The sequence below is a fragment of the Manis pentadactyla genome, chromosome 6 (assembly GCF_030020395.1).
Source record: "Manis pentadactyla isolate mManPen7 chromosome 6, mManPen7.hap1, whole genome shotgun sequence".
NCBI lineage: Eukaryota > Metazoa > Chordata > Mammalia > Pholidota > Manidae > Manis > Manis pentadactyla.
The window spans coordinates 78,190,813-78,211,606 of NC_080024.1; the positions used below are offsets into that span (position 1 = coordinate 78,190,813).

Below are 20,794 nucleotides of genomic sequence, written 5' to 3' on the forward strand. Positions count from 1 at the left end.
CTGGGAGAAATAAAATACATCATTCAATTTAAAAGAAAAGATACCAATAAATGGAAAAAAGCACAGTGCTTATGAATAGGAAGAATTAATATTGTCAAAATGTCCATACTGCCTAAAGCAAAGTACAGATTCAATGCTATCTATCAAAACATCAACACCATTCTTCAACAAACTGGAACTAACAGTTCTAAGATTCATATGGAACCACCAAAGACCCCGAATAGCCAAAGCAATACTGAGAAGAAAGAATAAAACAGCAGGGATCTTGCTTCCCAACTTCAAGCTCTACTACAAAGCCACAGTAATCAAGACAATTTGGTACTGGCACAAGAACAGACTCAAAGACCAGTGGAATGGAATTGAGAGGCCAGGTATTAACCCAAACATATATTCTCAATTAATATACAATAAAGGAGTCATGAATACACAATGGGGAAATGACAGCCTCTTCAATAGCTGGTGTTGGCAAAACTGGACAGCTACATGTAAGGGAATAAAACTAGATCATTGTCTAACCCCATACACAAAAGTAAATTCGAAATGGATCAAAGACTGGAATGTGAGTTATGAAACCATAAAACCCTTAGAATAAAACATAGGCAAAAATCTCTTGGACATAAACACAAGCAACATCTTCATGAACAATATCTCCCCGGGCAAGGGAAACAAAAGCAGAAATGAACAAGTGGGACTATATCAAACCATAAAGCTTCTGTACAGCAAAGGACACCTTCAGAAGAACAAAGACATTCTACACTATGAGAGAATATACTTATAAATGACATATCTGATAAGGGGTTGACATCCAAATTATATAAAGAGCTCATGACCCTCAACAAACAGAAAGCAAATAAGCCAATTAAAAGATGGGCAGAGGAGCTGAACAGACACTTCTCCAAAGAAGAAACTCAGATGGCCAACAGGCACATGAAAACATACTCCACGCAGCTAATCACCAGAGATATGCAAATTATAACCACAATGAGATATCACCTCACACCAGTTAAGATGGCCAACATCCATAAGACAAACAACGAGGATGTGGAGAAAGGGGAACCCTCTTACACTGCTTGTGGAAATGTAAACTGGCTGAACAATTGTGGAAAGTAGTATGGAGGTTTCTCAAAAGTCCCAAAAGAGAAATACCATTTAACCCAGAATTTCTACTCCTAGAAATTTACCCTGAGAATGCAGGAGCCCAGTTTGAAAAAGACCTATCCCCCATGTTTACTCCAGCACTATTTACAATAGCCAAGAAATGGAAGCTACATAAGTGTCCATCAGCAGATGAATGGATAAAGAAGATGTGGCACATCTACACAATGGAATATTATTCACCATAAGAAGAAAGCAAATCCTACCATTTGCAACAACATGGATGGAGCTAGAGGGTATTATGCTCAGTGAAATAAGCCAGGTGGAGAAAAACAAGTACCAAATGATTTCACTCATCTGTGGAGTATAAGAATAAAAAAAAAAACTGAAGGAGCAAAACAACAGCAGACTCACAGAACCCATGAATGGACTAACAGTTACCAAAGGAAAAGGGACTGGGGAGAATGGGTGGAAAGGGAGGGATAAGAGGGGGAAGAAAAGGAAGGGGGCATTATGATCAGCAGACATAATGTAGGGGGTCACGGGGAGAGCTGTATAACACAGAGAAGACAAGTAGTGATTCTACAGCATCTTACTACGCTGATGGACAGTGACTGTAATGGGGGTATGTGGGGGGGAGATGGGTGATGGGAGAAGTCTAGTAAACATAATGTTCCTCATGTAATTGTAGATTAATGATACCAAAGAAAAAAAACACAGTGAGATATCACCTCACACCAGTTAGGATGGACAGTATCGAAAAGACTAAGCAACAAATGCTTGCAAGGACATGGAAAAGTGGAACCCTCCTACACTGCTGGTGGGAATGTAAGCTAATTCAACCATTGTGGAAAGAAATATGGAGGTTTCTCAGAAAACTAAAACTAGAAATACCATTTGACCTGGGAATTCCACTCCTAGGAATTTACCCAAAGACTATAATTTCTCAGATTCAAAAACACATATGCACCCCTATGGTTATTGCAGCACTTCTTAAGATAGCTAAGATATGGAAGCAACCTAAGTGTCCATCAGTAGATGAATGGATAAAGAAGATGTGGTACATATACACAATGGAATACTACTCAGCCATAAGAAGAAAACAAATCCTACCATTTGCAACCACATGGATGGAGCTTCAGGATATGCTTGGTGAAATAAGGCAGGCTGAGAAAGACAAGTACCAAATGATTTCCCTCATTTGTGGAAGGTAACAAGGAAGCAAAACTGAAGGAACAAAACAGCAACAGACTCACAGACTCCAAGAAGGAACTAGCAGTTACCAAAGAGGAGGGGTAGGGGAGGAAGGGAGAAGGGGATTCAGGGGTATTATGATTGGCACACATGGTGTGTGGTGGGATCAAATGGAAGACAGTGCAGCACAGAGAAGGCAAACAGTTGACTCTGTGGCATCTTACTCCACTGATGGGCAGTGACCACAATGGGGCATGGGCAGAACACGATAAAGGGGTGAATGTAGTAACCACATGGTTTTTTCATGTGAAACCTTTATGAGAATATATATCAATAATACCTTAATAAAATAAATAAATAAATGAAAGAAAATATCTTACTTCTTGGCAAAAAGTGAATCTGTGGCAAATTACTACACTGATGGACAGTGACTGCAATAGGGTATGGGGGGGCAACTTGATAATATGGGTGAATGTAGTAACCACATTGGTTTTTCATGTGAAACCCTCAAATGGGGGTATATCAGTAATACCTTAATAATAATAATAAAAATAATCTTACTTCTCAACTTCCTGAGTGCTAAAATGCAATCTCATCTTTAAGATGGGATCCTTCGTGCCTTTTACTATGTAGTCTGTGGCTGGGCTTACTTGCCGTATTAATTGCCCAGGTTATATATTACGTCATTAGGGGCTCGAGGAGGAAAAGCAGCATCCAGGCAAAGCTAAAGTTAAACTGGGCCTTTTAGCAGGCTAAAGTAAAGTTTACAATAGCCTCATTTAATTGACACAATGAAGACATGGGCCATGCTGAGCTATTTTCTTATCTGGGGGATGTTCACACATTCCAGGCCAAGTTTCTCCTGGCTTTTTAGTTTTAACTCAGCTTCACTGAACAATGCTTATACTCCTACTAGTCTGACATTTTACTTTAGAGAATTAATGTGACTCTGACTGCGCTCAACTGTTTAATACGGAGTTTTGGTAGGGGTCTTTTTCAGAGGCCCCCACGCTACTCTGACTATACCCATGGTCCCTGTCTCAGAATCTCTGCCGGTAATTGCAAACTACTCAGCTGCAGACCACAAACCTCAATGACTGAAAGACAGTAATTTTTAAATACAAGAAAATGCACTGTCAATTCCAAAACCAAAGTAAAGAAACTTCATTCCCAAATAGAAAATACGAGAGGTACCTCATGAAAAAATTTTCAATTCTAAAGGCGTTGCCTTCCGGGCAGCCTCTACCCCGCCGCCCCGCTGCGGGTCCCACTTGAACTTCAGCTCCCCCGGCCCTCGCCCTCGAGGCCCCCGCCTAGAAAATCCACACAAGGCAAACCGCCCACGGGCCTCCACATCTGCGTGGCCTCACCTGTGCCCTCCACCTGTGGCCCCGGCCCAGTCGGCGGTAGCAGGTCGGCGGCTCGGCACCAGGCCAGACAGAGAGCAGCCGCCTTCACCGCCCGGTCCCAGACAGAGGAGCAGCGGTCCAGCCAGCCCCTCTCCCCTGCCTGGCCGACTTCGGCGGCGGCGCGGACAGCCTTCTCAGCGCACTTGCTCCACCTCCCTCCCTCCCCGGACAGCCCCTCTGGTGGAGTGCGCCATCTCCCGACCCCCGGCCGGGCCCGGCAGGCCCACCACCCGTGTCGGTCGCTTCCCGGTCACACGGGCGATGCAGTATCCGCCAAGCAACTTGCATGGGCGCCCCTCACCGGCTCCACCGCGACCTCAGGTGGAGACAGGGGTCCCCGCGCCCCGTCCGGGTCCGGCCGCCCACCGAGGTCACGTACCTTCCAGCCCGCAGAGCCGTCGCTTCGCCTTCATCCTTCAACTAGGGCCTGCTCTTGACCACCCACCATAGATCTGTGGCAACGTGAGCTGCTTCTCGGCCAAGCTCTCAATCTCGATGGACTCAGCGATGCGGTCGGCATGGGACAGGTTGCACCACGCGCTGCGGCCGGAAGAGATGCCCTTGCGCGATTGCCCCTCAGTGGCCACCGAGGCAGAAGGCAGGCCCACGGCGGCATCGGGGTTCCTGGTCGCGCCGCCCCACGGCGCTAGGCTGGAGGTGGCAGAGCTGTAATGGCTCACGTCCGACCGGGGCAGCGGCTTCAAGTCCAGGTCGATCGCCGCCTTTCGCCCGCCACTGGAGAGAAGAGAAGGGGCGAGGGCGGCGCCAGGGGCCCAGCAAGCGCGAAGAGGTGATCCGAGGCTGGGGAGCGAGGTCAGTGCTGCCAGCACATTCGTGCCGGGAGGAAGGCACAGCCAAGGACAGCGCGGGTCCAACATCTGGTCTCCGCCGGGCACGCGGTGCGAAGGAGTCGGCTGTCTGAGGGCGCCAGGTCGCCCCTGCGGACAGGGCCGGAGGACAGAAGACCGGAGGGAGCCGTTAGAAACCCCTCTCCTGGCGGCGCTCGCGAAGCTAATGAGTACTGAACACGGAGGCGGGAAAGCCTGCAGCTACTGCGCAGCCGCCTGAAACACGTGTTCTGTGGGCGCCCCCACTCATTGGCCGCGAGGGACGCCTGTCTCGGGCGGGCCTGCGAGTGACTCTGCGCAATAAATGGCAGTCAGCGCCATCAATCGAAGGGAGGCAGCCAATGGGCGTGCACACAGAACACAGATTGAATAAGCAAAATAGCACCAGATTCACATAACCCAAGAATGGACTAACAGTTACCAAAGGGAAAGGGACTGGGGTGGATAGCTGGTAATGGAGAGATAAGAGGAGAGGGAAAGAAAGCGTGCATTACTATTAGCACGTATAATGTGGGAGTGGGGATCACAGGGAGGGCTATACAACACAGAGAAGACAAGTAGGGATTCTACAGTATCTTACTATGCTCATGGACAGTGACTGCAATGGGGTACCTGGAGGCATCTTCATGATGGGGGGAGTCTAGCAAACATAATGTTACTCATCTAATTATATATTAATGACAGAAAGATAGATAGACAGATAGGTAGATAGATAGATAATGAATGAGTGAATGAATGAATGAATGAATAAATAAATAAATAAATAAATAAAAGAATGCAGCAGACCAGTATAAAAAAGATATGTGCACCCCTATGTTTATCACAGCACTATTCACAATAACCAATCTACAATTATATGAGCAACATTATGGTTACTAGACTCCCCAGGTCATCAAGTAGCCCCACCACATACCCCATTACAGTCACTGACCATCAGCCTAGTAAGCTGATATAGAATCACTACTTGACTTCTCTGTACTAAACTGACTTCCCCTTGGGACCCCTCCCACATTATGTGAGCTAATTGTAATACCCCTTTGTTTTTCCCCGCCCTTCCCACCCATTCTCCCCAGTCTCTTTCCTTTTGGTAACTGTTAGTCCATTCTTGGGTTCTGTGATTCTGCTGCTGTTTTGTTCCTTCAGTTTTCCTTTGTTCTCATACTCTACATATGAGTGAAATAATTTGGTACTTGTCTCTTTCCACCTGCCTTATTTCACTGAGCATAATACCCTCTAGCTCCATCCATGTTGTTGCAAATGGTAGGATTTGTTTTCTTCTTATGGCTGAATAATATTCCATTGTGTATATGTACATCTTCTTTATCCATTCATCTACTGATGGACACTTGGGTTGCTTCCATTTCTTGGCTATTGTAAATAGTGCTGCAATAAACATAGGGGTGCAACTGTCTTTTTGAAACTGGGCTGCTGAATTTCTCTGAATTTTTAATACTGGCTTCCTGCATCCAGTACATGTGCTCCAGATTTTAATAGTAAACATGAATTTGTAACACTCCACCCTAAATTTCAGCTTTACACTAACTTTATTCTAATGATTTGAGTCCCATTTTGTTAAGTGCCTGAACCTGGCAAATGTTCCACATGTAATTCCAGTTTGGTTCCTAGAGTCTCGGTATTTTTGGTTTAATCATTGGTCTGAAAGCTTTCAGGATACTCTGCAGGAGAAGAAAACGGTATTGGCTCCCTTTTGGCATTTAGTATTGATCCTTCTTCCATAATTAAAAAAGATATTTTTTTGAGAGGGCATCTCTCATATTTATTGATCAAATGGTTGTTAACAACAATAAAATTCTGTATAGGGGACTCAATGCACAATCATTAATCAACCCCAAGCCTAATTCTCAACAGTCTCCATTCTTCTGAAGCATAACAAACAAGTTCTTACATGGTGAACAATTTCTTACACAGTAAATAAGTTCTTACATGGTGAACAGTGCAAGGGCAGTCATATCACAGAAACTTTCAGTTTTGATCATGCACCATGAACTATAAACAATCAAGTCAGATATGATTATTCGTTTGGTTTTTATACTTGATTTATATGTGAATCCCACATTTCTCCCTTATTATTATTATTGTTTTTTAATAAAATGCTGAAGTGGTAGGTAGATGCAAGATAAAGGTAGAAAACATAATTTAGTGCTGTAAGAGGGCAAATGTAGATGATCAGATCTGTGCCTATAGACTAAGTATTAATCCAAGCTAGACAAGGACAACAAAACATCCACGGATGCAGAAGATTTCTATCAAAATGGGGGGGTTTGAGGTTCTAAGCCTCATCTCTGTTGATCCCCAATTTCTATCCTGATGGCCCCCCTGCAACTGTGCATGTCTTAGGTTGTTCCTCCCTTGAGGAATCTTACCTGTCTCTGGCTAACCAGTCATCTTCCAGGGCCATACAGGGAAATGTAAAGTTCGTAAGTGAGGGAGAAGCAATATTCTTTGAAAAGGATAGCTTTCTACTTCTTTGCAGATTTATGCCATGTGGCTTCTATGCCCAGCATTTGTCTTGAGGTATCTTTACCACTTGGAAGAATTATGATACTCAGTAATTTTCGATATGAGGCACGAATTCTACTAAAGAGTTGTAATTAGGAAGAAGAAAAGCTACAGAAGTAGCAGACAGAAGAAAATATGGGAAAATTGATTATTTCTTTGACATATCTTCTTGTAGAGTAACATAAGCATGTATAGGTTTTAACAAACTACTAATTAAATTGCATACACACATTAACAGAATAGGAATACAGATACATCACAAAAGCAGACCTACAATTACCAGCCATATCCAGTGAAACCAAGAAAACCAGTTAGGTACCCTAAGCATTTGTGAAAACTTATCAATGATATGATGGATAATGTCTAACTGAATTTGAATAGTTTGAGAAAAATCAGACAAATTAAAACAACACATTCCTGGGAACTGTTCACATCCCATATGTTCTTTTAACAGTAGATAGTCTATAGACGCACGATTTTGGAGCACTGCAACTTGCCCTTCTCCTAATTCTTGGTTGAGTTCTGACAGTATAGATCCAGTCAAATTTGTTGTTTTACTGTATACACAGGCCAGCTTAGATATCTCCTTCTTCATTCCAATGGCAAGTCCAGGAACCGGTGGGATGAATGCAGCTACAACTGCAACAGTGCCAGGGTCTTTGTTGAAGTTTTTTGATGATCATCTTCTGAAATGACTCTTCCAGAGGATGTTGATGTTGGAAGATCTTCTTCATACAGTACCTTAATTCATTTTCTGGGTAGCCAAATTAGGCCTTCATCCTCTGTATAAACACAAACAAACCCTTTGCCCACACTTTGATATGACCTTTATACCATTGTGAAGAACCTATTGGAGATCACCACACAGGAACTGCTGTTTTTTTTAAGAGAAAGATATATTATCAGAAAAGTGTACTTCCATAGCTGATCATCTCACACCCTTTAAAAGATCAATATTAAGGATATGTAAAGGATGCATTAATCATTGATTTACAGTTAGTTTTATCCTATCGGGAAGTATTCCCCCATTTCTTTCTTTTTTTGTTATCATTAATCTACAATTACATGAAGAATATTATGTTTACTAGGCTCTCCCCTACACCAAGTCCCCCCCACAAACCCCATTACAGTCACTGTCCATCAGCATAGCAAAATGTTGTAGAATCACTACTTGTCTTCTCTGTGTTGCACAGCCCTTACCTTTCTCCCACCCCCCACATTATGCATGGTAATCATACTACCCCTTTCTTCTTCCCCCCCTTATCCCTCCCCATCCACCCATCCTCCCCAGTCCCTTTCCTTTGGTAACTGTTAGTCCATTCGTGGGTTCTGTGATTCTGCTGTTGTTTTGTTCCTTCAGTCTTTCCTTTTTTCTTATACTCCACAGATGAGTGAAATAATTTGGTACTTGTCTCTTTCCACCTGGCTTATTTCACTGAGCATAATACCCTCTAGCTCCATCCATGTTGTTGCAAATGGTAGGATTTGTTTTCTTCTTACGGCTGAATAATATTCCATTGTGTGTATGTACCACATCTTCTTTATCCATTCATCTACTGATGGATGCTTAGGTTGCTTCCAATTCTTGGTTATTGTAAATAGTGTTGCGATTAACATAGTGGTGCATCTGTCTTTCAAACTGGAGTGCTGCATTCTTATGGTAAATTCCTAGGAGTGGAATTCCTGGGTCAAATGGTAAGTCTATTTTGAGCATTTTGAGGAAACTCCATACTGCTTTCCACAATGGTTGAACTAATTTACATTCCCACCAGCAGAGTAGGAGGGTCCCCCTTTCTCCACAACCTCACCAACATTTGTTGTTGTTTGTCTTTTGGATGGTAGCCATCCTTACTGGTGTGAGGTGATATCTCATTGTGCTTTTAATTTGCATTTCTCTGATGACTACTGATGTGGAGCATCTTTTCGTGTGTCTGTTGGTCATCTGAATTTCTTCTTTGGAGAACTGTCTGTTCAGCTCCTCTGCCCATTTTTTAATTGGATTATTCACATTTTTTTGTTGAGGTACATGAGCTCTTTAGATATTTTGGATGTCAAGCCTTTATGGGATCTGTCATTTACAAATATATTCTCCCATACTGTAGGGTACCTTTTTGTTGTATTGATGGTGTCTTTTGCTGTACAGAAGCTTTTCAGCTTGATATAGTTCACTTGTTCATTTCTGCTTTTGTTTTCCTTGCCTGGGGAGATATGTTCAAGAAGAGGTCACTCATGTTTATGTCTAAGAGATTTTTGCCTCTGATTTTTTCTAAGAGTTTTATGGTTTCATGAGTTACATTCAAGTCTTTGATCCATTTCGAATTTACTTTTGTGTATGGGGTTAGAAAATGGTCCAGTTTCATTCTCTTACATGTAGCTGTCCAGATTTGCCAAAACCCTCTGTTGAAGAGACTGTCATTTCCCAATTGTATATCCATGTCTCCTTTATCAAATATTAATTGACCATATATGTTTGGGTTAATGTCTGGATTCTCTAATCTGTTCCACTTGTCTGTGGCTCTGTTCTTGTGCCAGTACCAAATTGTCTTGATTACTATGGCTTTGTAGTAGAGCTTGAAGCTGGGGAGTGAGATCCCCCCAACACTTTGTTCTGCTTTGTGAGGATTGCTTTGGCTATTTGGGGTCTTTGGTGTTTCCATATGAATTTTTGAATTATTTGTTCCAGTTCATTGAAGAATGTTGCTATTAATTTGATAGGGATTGCATCAAATCTGTATACTGCTTTGGGAAGGATGGCCATTTTGACAATATTAATTATTCCTAGCCAAGAGCATGTGATGAGTTTCCATTTCTTAGTGTCCCCTTTAATTTGTCTTAAGAGTGTCTTGTAGTTTTCAGGGTATAGGTCTTTCACTTCCTTGGTTAGGATTATTCCTATTTATTTGATTCTTTTTGATGCAGTTGTGAATGGAGTTGTTTTCCTGATTTCTCTTTTAATTTGTTCATTATTAGTGTATAGGAAAGCCACAGATTTCTGTGTGTTAATTTTGTATCCTGCAACTTTGCTGTATTCCGATATCAGTTCTAGTAGTTTTGGAGTGGAGTCTTTAGGGTTTTTTATGTACAATATCATGTCATCTGCAAATAGTGACAGTTTAACTTCCTCTTTACCAATCTGGATTCCTTGTATTTCTTTGTTTTGTCTAATTGCCATGGCTAGGACCTCCAGTACTAAGTTAAATAACAGTGAGGAGGGGGGGCATCCCTGTCTTGTTCCCGATCTCAGAGGAAAACCTTTCAGCTTCTTGCTGTTCAGTATGATGTTGGCTGTGGGTTTACCATATATGGCCTTCATTATGTTGAGGTACTTGCCCTCTACACCCATTTTGCTGAGAGGCTTTTTTCATGAATGGATGTTGAATTTTGTCAAATGCTTTTTCAGCATCTATGGAGATGATCATGTGGTTTTGGTCTTTCTTTTTCTTTATGTGGTGGATGATGTTGATGGATTTTTGAATGTTGTACCATCCTTGCATCCCTGGGATGAATCCCACTTGGACATGGTGTATGATCCTTTTGATATATTTTTGAATTCAGTTTGCTAATATTTTATTGAGTATTTTTGCATCTACATTCATCAGGGATATTGGTCTGTAATTTTATTTTTTGGTGGGGTCTTTGACAGGTTTTGGTATTAGGGTGATGTTGGCTTCATAGAATGAGTTGCGGAGTATTCCCTCTTCTATTTTTTGGAAAACTTTAAGGAGAATGGGTATTATGTCTTCTCTGTATGTTTGATAAAATTCCGAGGTAAATCCATCGGGCCGGGGGTTTTGTGTTTGGGTAGTTTTTTGAGTAAAATTTCAATTTTTTTGCTCGTAATTGGTTTGTTTAACTTTTGTGTTTCTTCCATGGTCAGTCTTGGAAGGTTGTATTTTTCTAGGAAGTTGTCCATTTCTTCTAGATTTTGCAGCTTGTTAGCATATAGCTTTTCATAGTAGTCTTTAATAATTCTTTGTACTTCTGTGGACTCTGTCGTGATTTTTCTATTCTCATTTCTGATTCTGTTGATGTGTGTTGATTCTCTTTTTCTCTTAATAAGTTTGGCTAGAGGTTTATCTATTTTGTTTATTTTCTCAAAGAACCAGCTCTTGGTTTCATTGACTTTTTCTATTGTTTTATTCTTCTCAATTTTGTTTATTTCTTCTCTGATCTTTATTATGTCCCTCCTTCTGCTGACTGTAGGCCTCATTTGTTCTTCTTTTTCCAGTTTCGATAATTCTGATGTTAGACTATTTATTTCGGATTGTTCTTCCTTCTTTAAATGTGCCTGGATTGCTGTATACTTTCCTCTTAAGACTGCTTTCACTGTGTCCCACAGAAGCTGGGGCTTTGTGTTGTTGTTGTCATTTGTTTCCATATATTCCTTGATGTCTATTTTAATTTGTCCGTTGAACCATTGATTATTTAGTTACATGTTGTTAGGCCTCCATGTGTTTGTGAGCCTTTTTGGTTTCTTTGTAGAATTTATTTCTAGTTTTATACCTATGTGGTCTGAAAAGTTGGTTGGTAGAATTTCAATCATTTGGAATTTGCTGAGGCTCTTTTTGTGACCTACTATGTGGTCTCTTCTGAAGAATGTTCCATGTGCAGTTGAGAAGAATGTGTATCCTGTTGCTTTTGGATGTAGAGTTCTATAGATGTCTATTAGGTCCATCTGTTCTAGTGTGTTGTTCAGTGCCTCCGTGCCCTTACTTATTTTCTGTCCAGTGGATCTATCCTATGGGGTGAATGGCGTGTTGAAGTCTCCTAAAATGAATGCATTGCATTCTATTTCCTTCTTTAGTTCGGTTAGTATTTGTTTCACATATGCTGGTGCTCCTGTGTTGGGTGTATATATATTTAGAATGGTTATATCCTCTTGTTGGACTGAGCCCTTTATCATTACATAATGTACTTCTTTATCTCTTGTTACTTTCTTTGTTTTGAAGTCTATTTTGTCTGATACTAGTACTGCTATCCCTGCTTTCTTCTCCCTATTATTTGCATGAAATATCTTTTTCCATCCCTTGACTTTTAGTCTGTGCATGTCTTTGGGTTTGAGGTGAGTTTCTTGTAAGCAGCATATAGATGGGTCTTGCTTTTTTATCCATTCTATTACTCTGTGTCTTTTGATTGGTGCATTCAGTCCATTTACATTTAGGGTGACTATTGAAAGATCTGTACTTATTGCCATTGCAAGCTTTAGATTCGTGTATACCAAAGGTTCAAGGTTAGCTTCTTTAATATCTTACTGCCTAACTTAGCTCGCTTATTGAGCTGTTATATACACTGTCTGGAGATTCCTTTCTTCTCTCCCTTCTTATTCCTCCTCCTCAATTCTTTATATGTTGGTTGTTTTATTCTGTGCTCTTTCGTGTTTCCTTTAACTGCTTTTAGTGGGTTGTTGATTTTATTTTTTGCCTTTAGTTAGTATTTGGTTGGTCTGCTTTCTTTGCTGTGATTTTATTTTCTCTGGTGACATCTGTTTAGTCTTAGGAGTGCTCCCGTCTAGACTAGTCCCTCTAGAATACCCTGTAGAATTGGTTTGTGGGTGGCAAATTCCCTCAACTTTTGCCTGTCTGGGAATTGTTTAATCCCTCCTTCATATTTAAATGATAATCGTGCTGGATACAGTATCCTTGGTTCAAGGCCCTTCTGTTTCATTGCATTAAATATATCATGCCATTCTCTTCTGGCCTGTACGGTTTCTGTTGAGAAGTCTGATGATAGCCTCATGAGTTTTCCTTTATAGGTGATCTTTTTCTTCTCTCTAGCTGCCTTCAAAACTCTGTCCTTGTCCTTGTTCTTTGCCATTTTAATTATTATGTGTCTTGGTGTTGTCCTCCTTGTGTCCTTTCTGTTGGGAGTTCTGTGTATTTCCATGGTCTGTTCGATTATTTCCTCCCCCAGTTTGGGGAAGTTTTCAGCAATTATTTCTTCAAAGACACTTTCTATCCCTATTTCTCTCTCTTATTCTTCTGGTACCCCTATAATGCGGATATTGTTCCTTTTGGTTATTCACACAGTTCTCTTAATATTGTTTCATTCCTGGAGATTCTTTATCTCTCTGTGTCAGCTTCTATGGGTTCCTGTTCTCTGCTTTCTATTCCATCAATGGCCTCTTGCATCTTACCCATTCTGCTTATAAATCCTTCCAGAGTTTGTTTCACTTCTGTAATCTCCTTCCGGACATCTGTAATCTCCCTCCGGACTTCATCCCTTAGCTCTTATATATTTCTCTGCATCTCTGTCAGAATGTTTATGATTTTTATTTTGAATTCTTTCTCAGGAAGACTGGTTAGGTCTGTCTCCTTCTCATGTGTTGACTCTGTAATCTTTGTCTGCCTCAAATTTTACCTTTTCATTTTGATAGAGACAGTTTGCAGAGCTGGCACGAGTGACGGCTGGAAGAATTTCCCTTCTTGTTGGTTTGTGGCCTTCCTCTCCTGGGAGAACAGTGACCTCTAGTGGCTTGTTCTGGGCAGCTGCATGCAGACGCAGCTTCTGATTCTTGCCCGGCCGCTATGGAGTTTATCTCTGCTGGTGCTGTGGACATGGCCTGCCTCGGGCCACTGCTCCGATATGGCGGAGCCGCGTTGGAGGGGAAACGGCCGGGAGGCTGTTTATCTCTGTGAGGGACCTCTGTCTGACCTGACCTGCTATCCAGGGGTTTAGGGTGCCCGGAGTTCCCTGCTGCTGGACTGTGTCCCAGGACGCTTCCGTCTGGCTGTGTGGTCCCTGTCCCTTTAACACTTCCAAAAAGCACTCGCTTTTCTTTTTCTCTGGGGCACCGGCTACCGGGACCTACTCACAGATCTTACTGTCCTTTTTCCCTAGTATCCAGCACCCCACGCATGCACTGTCTGCGGTCCAGTGCGGATGGCAAGGGCTGGCTGATTAGCAGTCCTGGGATCCTTCTCCCTCCCTCTCTGACTCCTCTCCTCCCACTGGGGAGCTGGTGTGAGGGGCGCTCAGGTCCCACTTGGCTGTGGCTTGTATCTTACCCCCTTCGTGAGGTGCTGGGTTCTCGCAGGTGTGGATGTAGTCTGGTTGTTTTCCTGTGTCTTCTGGTCTCTCTTTCAGGAAGAGTTGTCTTTGTTGTATTTTCAAAATATATGTGGTTTTGGGAGGAGATTTCTGCTCCTCTACTCACGCCGCCATCTTGGCTCCACCTCTAAGAAAGATTTTGACATCTTAGTAAAAATGATTGATTCCATGTATGGTACCAAAAGATCACAAAGTTAAATTGAGAATTGTAGGGTTATCCCAAAGGAAAAGGAATATGCCATTATATTTTTAGAGGAATCAATTCTTTCTTTTAGACATACTGATAATTAATCTTGCCTTTAGAGCCCTCTGGCTGTATTTTTTCTTAGCAATATTATGATCTATTTTTGATGTTTTAGTTCATAGAAAATTTCAATCTGTTACATATGTTTACATTTATTGAATTCTTTTTCTTCTTTGAAGTTCTATTCATGGTCTTCATAGGACTGATTTTATCTTGGTTTTCACAGTGTATATTGTGGTACCTCATTAATTTGGTGAAAGTAGAAGTTGGTTTGGTATATCTAATCTGTATTGCTCTCATCTTCATGAATTTAAACAAACATCTTTCTCCTAGGCTTGAGTTTCTATATCTTAAGCAGTTTGGATTAAGTGACCCCTACCACCTCTGAGATGTTTGGACTTAGTATTGTCCCCAGGTTGAAGGCTGTTTCATTCTTAGTCCCCTCCCTAGTTGCTTCACTGTACCAATCCAAGACCATTTCATAATTTAGAACAGGTGAGTAGCTGTTTGGTTCTTGGTAAAAACTAAGAAAAATGTTTTTAGAAGGAATTTTGAAGCCACATCTTAAATGTTATCAAAATGGAATTTACCTATAATTAATGATGCTGTAAATATTTGTGGTGTAAAATTTAATGTGCTGTAGAAATTAGTGATGCTATAGTTGGAATTTGAAGAATTTTTATAGCCAACATGTAATTTTTTATTTAAATACAGTTCATCTGTATATTACTATTTCATCCAATTTACGATGCCATTAATGGATAGACACAACCTTATTTAAAATACTGCTAAGAAAGACTGCCAGCTAACAGACTCACCATTGAGTCTAAGGTATACCCCTATTTCAGAGACATTAAAATGTAAATCTTAGCCATTTTGAGTTTTCAGGCCCTTTTCTGTCCTAACAGTGACATGGGAAAACTCTTCTATTGACAGTTTATCTTAAAACACCTGCAAAACCGGAAGGAGTTCCTGTTTCATAAGAACAAGTGGACCTCTTTCCTTCACCGTCACTAGTAAGAGTAAAAAATTAGATTTTGTAGTTTTCAAAGAAACCATGCTTATCTTATTGCTGATTTTGTGTATTTATGTGTGTCCCTTTATTAGCACCTCAGGCAAGTAGAAGTGGCTGGAAAGTTTTTTGAGATTTTTGGAAGTGGAGTTTCACAATTATCTGTAGTGGATCAAACTACAATAGCAAATATGTGTCCAGAATATGGTGCTATCCTCAGCTTTTTCCCTGTTGACAATGTGACTTTAAAACATTTAGAACATACAGGTAAGAAGCAAGATCATTTAGGATAAACTTGTTACATTTCCAGTGTGTGTCTCTGAAATATTCTATAGTAAGTCACTATTCTTGTACATGTTATTTAGTTATTCATGAAATTGTCTTATTTTAAAAGAATGCATAAAATGCATATTAAACTTCCCAGATTCTGGTCTGTTCCTGGTTCCCTGGGGCCCATTTACGGCAACGTAAAGGGATTATCTATACTGCCTACCTTCAGCTTTGTTTTTCCCCATAATGATGGAGACCTCCATTCTGCTTAGGGATCAGAGGTTGCAGTTTAATGGGAGTCAAGCTTGAGAATATTCTCATCTGTTCTTTTAGCAGGAATAGGTGGTCACCAGACAAAGAGTTTGGGACCCAGTGCTCTGACAGTAAGAAGCACGTGATTTGGTGAAAAGCAGCACAGGGTTACAAGTTCCGAATCTTCTGTAGCCTGGTAAGCTAGGAGTTTTTACCACTCTTATGTTGAGTAGTTTATGTATTATAAGAAGTACCTGAAAACCCACAATGTGTTGATACTACATAAGGCCCCTTGTTTTTAAAAAGCAGGATCTCTTTTCTTATTTTGATCCACTTCCTCTTTTTTTTAAGTAAAAACAATTTTGTTTTTTTATTGAAGCATAGTTGCTATACAATCTTATATTGGTTTCAGGTATACAACACAGTGATTCAACACTTACATACATCATTAAATGCTCACCCCAGAACTGTTGACTATATGCTGTACTTTCATGTCTGTGACTAATTTATATTATGATTGAGATTTTGTGACTCTCTGTTTCACCCACCAACCCCAATTCCTCCCCCATGGTAACCACCAGTGACTTCTCAGTGTCTATCAGCCTATTGCCTGCTTTTTCATTTTGTTTTGTTTTGTTTTTAAATTGCCCCTCTTCCTCTTTTAAAGAGATCATTGCTGAACTCCTAATCTCTAATCATACATATATTTGGGGAATATATTCTAGTATTTTTCATTTTGGGAGAAGATTATTATAAGTCACATGGCAAAATGAATAACAATTCATTTGGATTCTTGGAGAGGGAATAGTCCTCATAAAATGCTGAGATTTCTTCAAGCTGGATTTTGATGGGTGGCTTCTACATGGGTCTGGGCTTTCTCATGTGGTGGCTTTAAGAATCCAGTGGTCTGAGGACACAGAGACAGCCAGCCTTCTGGAAATCACACTGCTTTGGTGCAGGGGGAACACAGACCCCACCCCTTGCTGGAGGAATGTTACTGTTACATTGTGAGAAGAACTTATAACTTGGAGGATGTGTTCTGTGACAATCCTGCAGAAAGACCATCTGCATAAGTCACTTTACTTCTCATCAGGCTTACAGACAACCACCTCAATGTTCAATTGGAAACTTTTAATATCAACATCTAAATTCTTTAATTTCTGCTTTTTCTCTGTAAAACTGTTCTTAACTTTCACTTTATTCTTTCATTTTAACTATTAATATTGTTTATTGTTTATGGAAAGTGATGGATTTCTTCCTTCATGGTGGATAGTAATTTATTATGTTTGGTTTTATTACTGGTTTTTCTTTTGCAAATAATACTTTTTGCAAGTCTTATAGAAGTTGCTCAGTATTTATCATCAGTGATTAACTTTTAAGTAAGGGCTGGTAGGTGTTTTTAGCAAGTAGCGTTTTCATGAAGGGTAAACTTTACTCTTGAGAATAATATCAAATATTAATTTGGAAAGAAATCTATTCTGAGTATTATGTAATCTGGAATATTTGTTTCTTGCTCATCATTGGAACGCAGAACCCTACCCCCAAAGATTTCACAATTCCTTACTTGATTTTTGTTATTAATCTTCTTTTTAGGTTTTGACAAAGACAAACTCAAGTCAATGGAAGCATACCTTAAAGCTGTGAAATTGTTTAGCAATAACCAGAATAATTCAGGAACGCCTGAGTACTCCCAAGTATATACAGAATAACCCAAGTAGTAGTGAAGAGTGTAAATTCTGGAGCCTAACCACCTGGGTTTGAATCCCAGCCCTAAAATTTCTTAGTTTTGTAACCTTGGGCACTTTATTTAGCCTTTCTGCCTCAGTTTCCCCATCTCTAAGATAGGAAGATCCTATCTAACTCAGGATTCTTTAAAGATCAAACAAATTCATTAGAATAGCCTCAGGCACATAGTAAGTGCTCAATAAATTTTAGCCATTATTACTATTTAACAAGCTAATGGGTATGTGAGTCTCATTTTATTAATTAATTTTACATAGATTTCTATTACAGTTAATTTTTCAACTTTTTATGGGGTCTAAATTTTTAGTATTTAAAGTACAAAATTGACTCTTAATTTAGCACTCTAATCTTTTTCTACTTCATGATCACTATAATATCCTCCCAAAATACCAGTTTTGATGATGTCTGAATCTGGTTAATGTCTATATTTTGTGAAAATCCACAATTATGAAAGGGATATCCAGTTATGCAGTCTTAAATGTTAAATATATTTTACAATCTAAGCAAACGTTTGTAATCTGTTGAGGATTTGTGTTTATATTGAAGTAGGTAGTATTCACTTTCAGGAGTCTTAATTTTAATAACATTCATTTTCTAGTAGTGTGTCAAGGATCTAAATAAACTAGAGGATGTTATCATAGGTGTGGTTAACTGTTAGCTATATTTTTTGTGGGGGGTGGGAATCCATTTTCTCACCCAGCTGTATTGTTCTTGATAGCATGTATCCCTCCTTGAAATCTTAATTTGTGTACTGGTTTGTCTGTCTTTCCAAATGGAAGGTACACATAGGCTCCATTAGGACAGGAACTTGTGTCAGCACTATTTATTTTTATTTATTTTTATTTTTCGCATTGCATCTTCAGCTCCTAAAACACTGACTGGCACACAGTAGATATTCAGGAAACATGTTAGGCAAATAGGTGAATACATTACTGGCATATTGAAGGCTAGTATAGGACCCGTCGGGATTGAATTGGTGTAAATTTGCTTTGGTCGGGTCTTCTAACTTCTGTGAGGATTTTCTGGTCCACTTCACTACTGTTTATTGACTCTAGTGCTTTGTCCACATTAAAAAACAAAGAAGGGAAGAAAGAATTGTAGGAAAGAGTAAGAAAAAGTAAGTAGAAACGTGGTAGTGGTAAAATAAAATGGAATACATTTGCTTATTAAAAACCTGACCATATTAAGAAATAAAGCTATAACCCATCAAGAAATTGATTTCAAGAGAAACTCATGAATCCCACTTTTAAACACAAAGACTACGATCACCTGGAGCCAAGAAATGAAGGCATAAGAAAAGCAGGTTTGTGGTCAAGGTCATTCAGAACAAGCGGGGTTGTAGAGGAATCATGAAGGTCTCAATGAAGGGAAACTTAATTTGCACATACGCTGGATAAGTGGATGACAGGAAGTGATAGAAATACGAGAGAAATTAATAGAAACTTAGGTGGAAGGTGGGGCTTTTAAAAAAATAATTTTTTGAACCAAGGAATAAAAGTGTGACCTGCAGGAGCCTGCCTGGCCAGCTAGACACTGGGGAACCAGCAAATGAAAAACCCTTTCTCTGTTGGGTCCCTCCAGCACCATCTACCGACTGGCCGTGAAAGGGTAAATGCTCACGAGCCCAAGTCCACTGTCACAGAACAGGCAAAGAAGGGAGAATTTAGAGCTCAGAGGCCAAAGTTGATAGTCACCACAGGCATCCACTGTACAAGAGACATCTGTGAAGACAGTGTTTATCATCTTCCTGGGAAAAAAAAACATTTGGGGAACAGAAAATTTTTTACAGACTATTCAATTGATGTTGGACAGTGTGTGCATTGTTCTGCTAGTCTTCTAGCAGTTTTTGTCATGTTTCATAAATGGGGTTGTTAAAAAAATCTGTATTTCTGGGGTTGAATGTCAGAATGAATACGTAACTCAGTGTGCTTCAGAAATTAGTCCTTAAGTTAGAATCTTTACTTAAAGTTCTAAATCCTTTCCCTTTTCTCCATGATCTAGGTGATCCAGATTAATCTGAATTCAATAGTTCCATCTGTCAGTGGTCCAAAAAGACCTCAGGATAGAGTTGCTGTGACAGAAATGAAAAGTGATTTCCAAGCTTGCTTAAATGAAAAGGTAGATCACTCTATTGATATCCTTGTCAGTGCACTTTGTGTTGAATAAGTAATATAGAACTAGCCAGGTGACCCATAAAGTCAATCTGCTGTGTTTTTTTGTTATAGCACACACCATCAGCCCCATTTTTCCTTCTGACCAAAGTATAGATCAGTCGTTTACCCAGGTCCACTGTGAGGAGCAGAGGTTGTCTCTCTTTAAGTTAAAATTTAAATTAATTAAAATTTGGGTTTCTTAGTCACAGTGGCCTCATTTCAGGTGCTGGATAGTTACTTGTGGTTAACACTTTTGTGTTGGACAGCATAGATACTAAATATTCACATCATCACAGAAAAATTCTGTTGAATAGCACTGTTCTAGACTTTTGTGACTTCCCAGAATAGGAGAAAAACACTACTGTGTATCTAATTATTCTCAAAATCTGGTAACAAGTGACCTCTTTGACTTGGGGGTTTATACAGAATTTCTGAGAATCATGGCTTCAATCTTGCCACTTTCTCTATTCTGAGAACTAGTAGCTGGCTTTCAGAGCCTTCCTTTCTTAAAATTTCTTTGTGTGTGTGTGTGTGTGTGTGTGTGTCTGTGTGAGAGAGAGAGAGAGAGAGAGAGAGAGAGAGAGAGAGAGAGAGAGAGAGAGAGAGAGAATGTCAGACTTAGACAGGAACAAAATGGTGTGTTGAATTCCCATGTACTTCACTTCAACAATTAACAACTCATTGGCAGTCTTGCTTCATCTATTTTATACACATAGGTTCACAGGCTCATTTTGAAGCAGATCTTCAGGGCCATTGTTAACAAAGAAAATTTGTACATCTCTTGAGTATTACCTGAACAGCAGTGAGCAGAGAACAATAAAGCCAAGGTATACCTGCATTCTGGGTAGTTGGCTGTACCTAGTAATTCTTATTGTGACTACTCAAATTCATATTTTAGCTGAATCTTAACTACTAAAGGTCATGAATCTTTAGCAACACTCACAAATAATCAGAACTTCCAGTGTCAAATCATCATATGTCAAGGATCTGCTGTATTTTCTGCCAGT

At 40.1% G+C, this 20,794-nt stretch overlaps 1 pseudogene; it reads left to right on the forward strand.

Moving 5' to 3' along the window:
* The first annotated feature begins 4,193 nt into the window (after nucleotides 1-4,193).
* Nucleotides 4,194-20,794, forward strand: part of LOC130684180 (iron-responsive element-binding protein 2-like) — a 33,991-nt pseudogene continuing 17,390 nt past the window's right edge.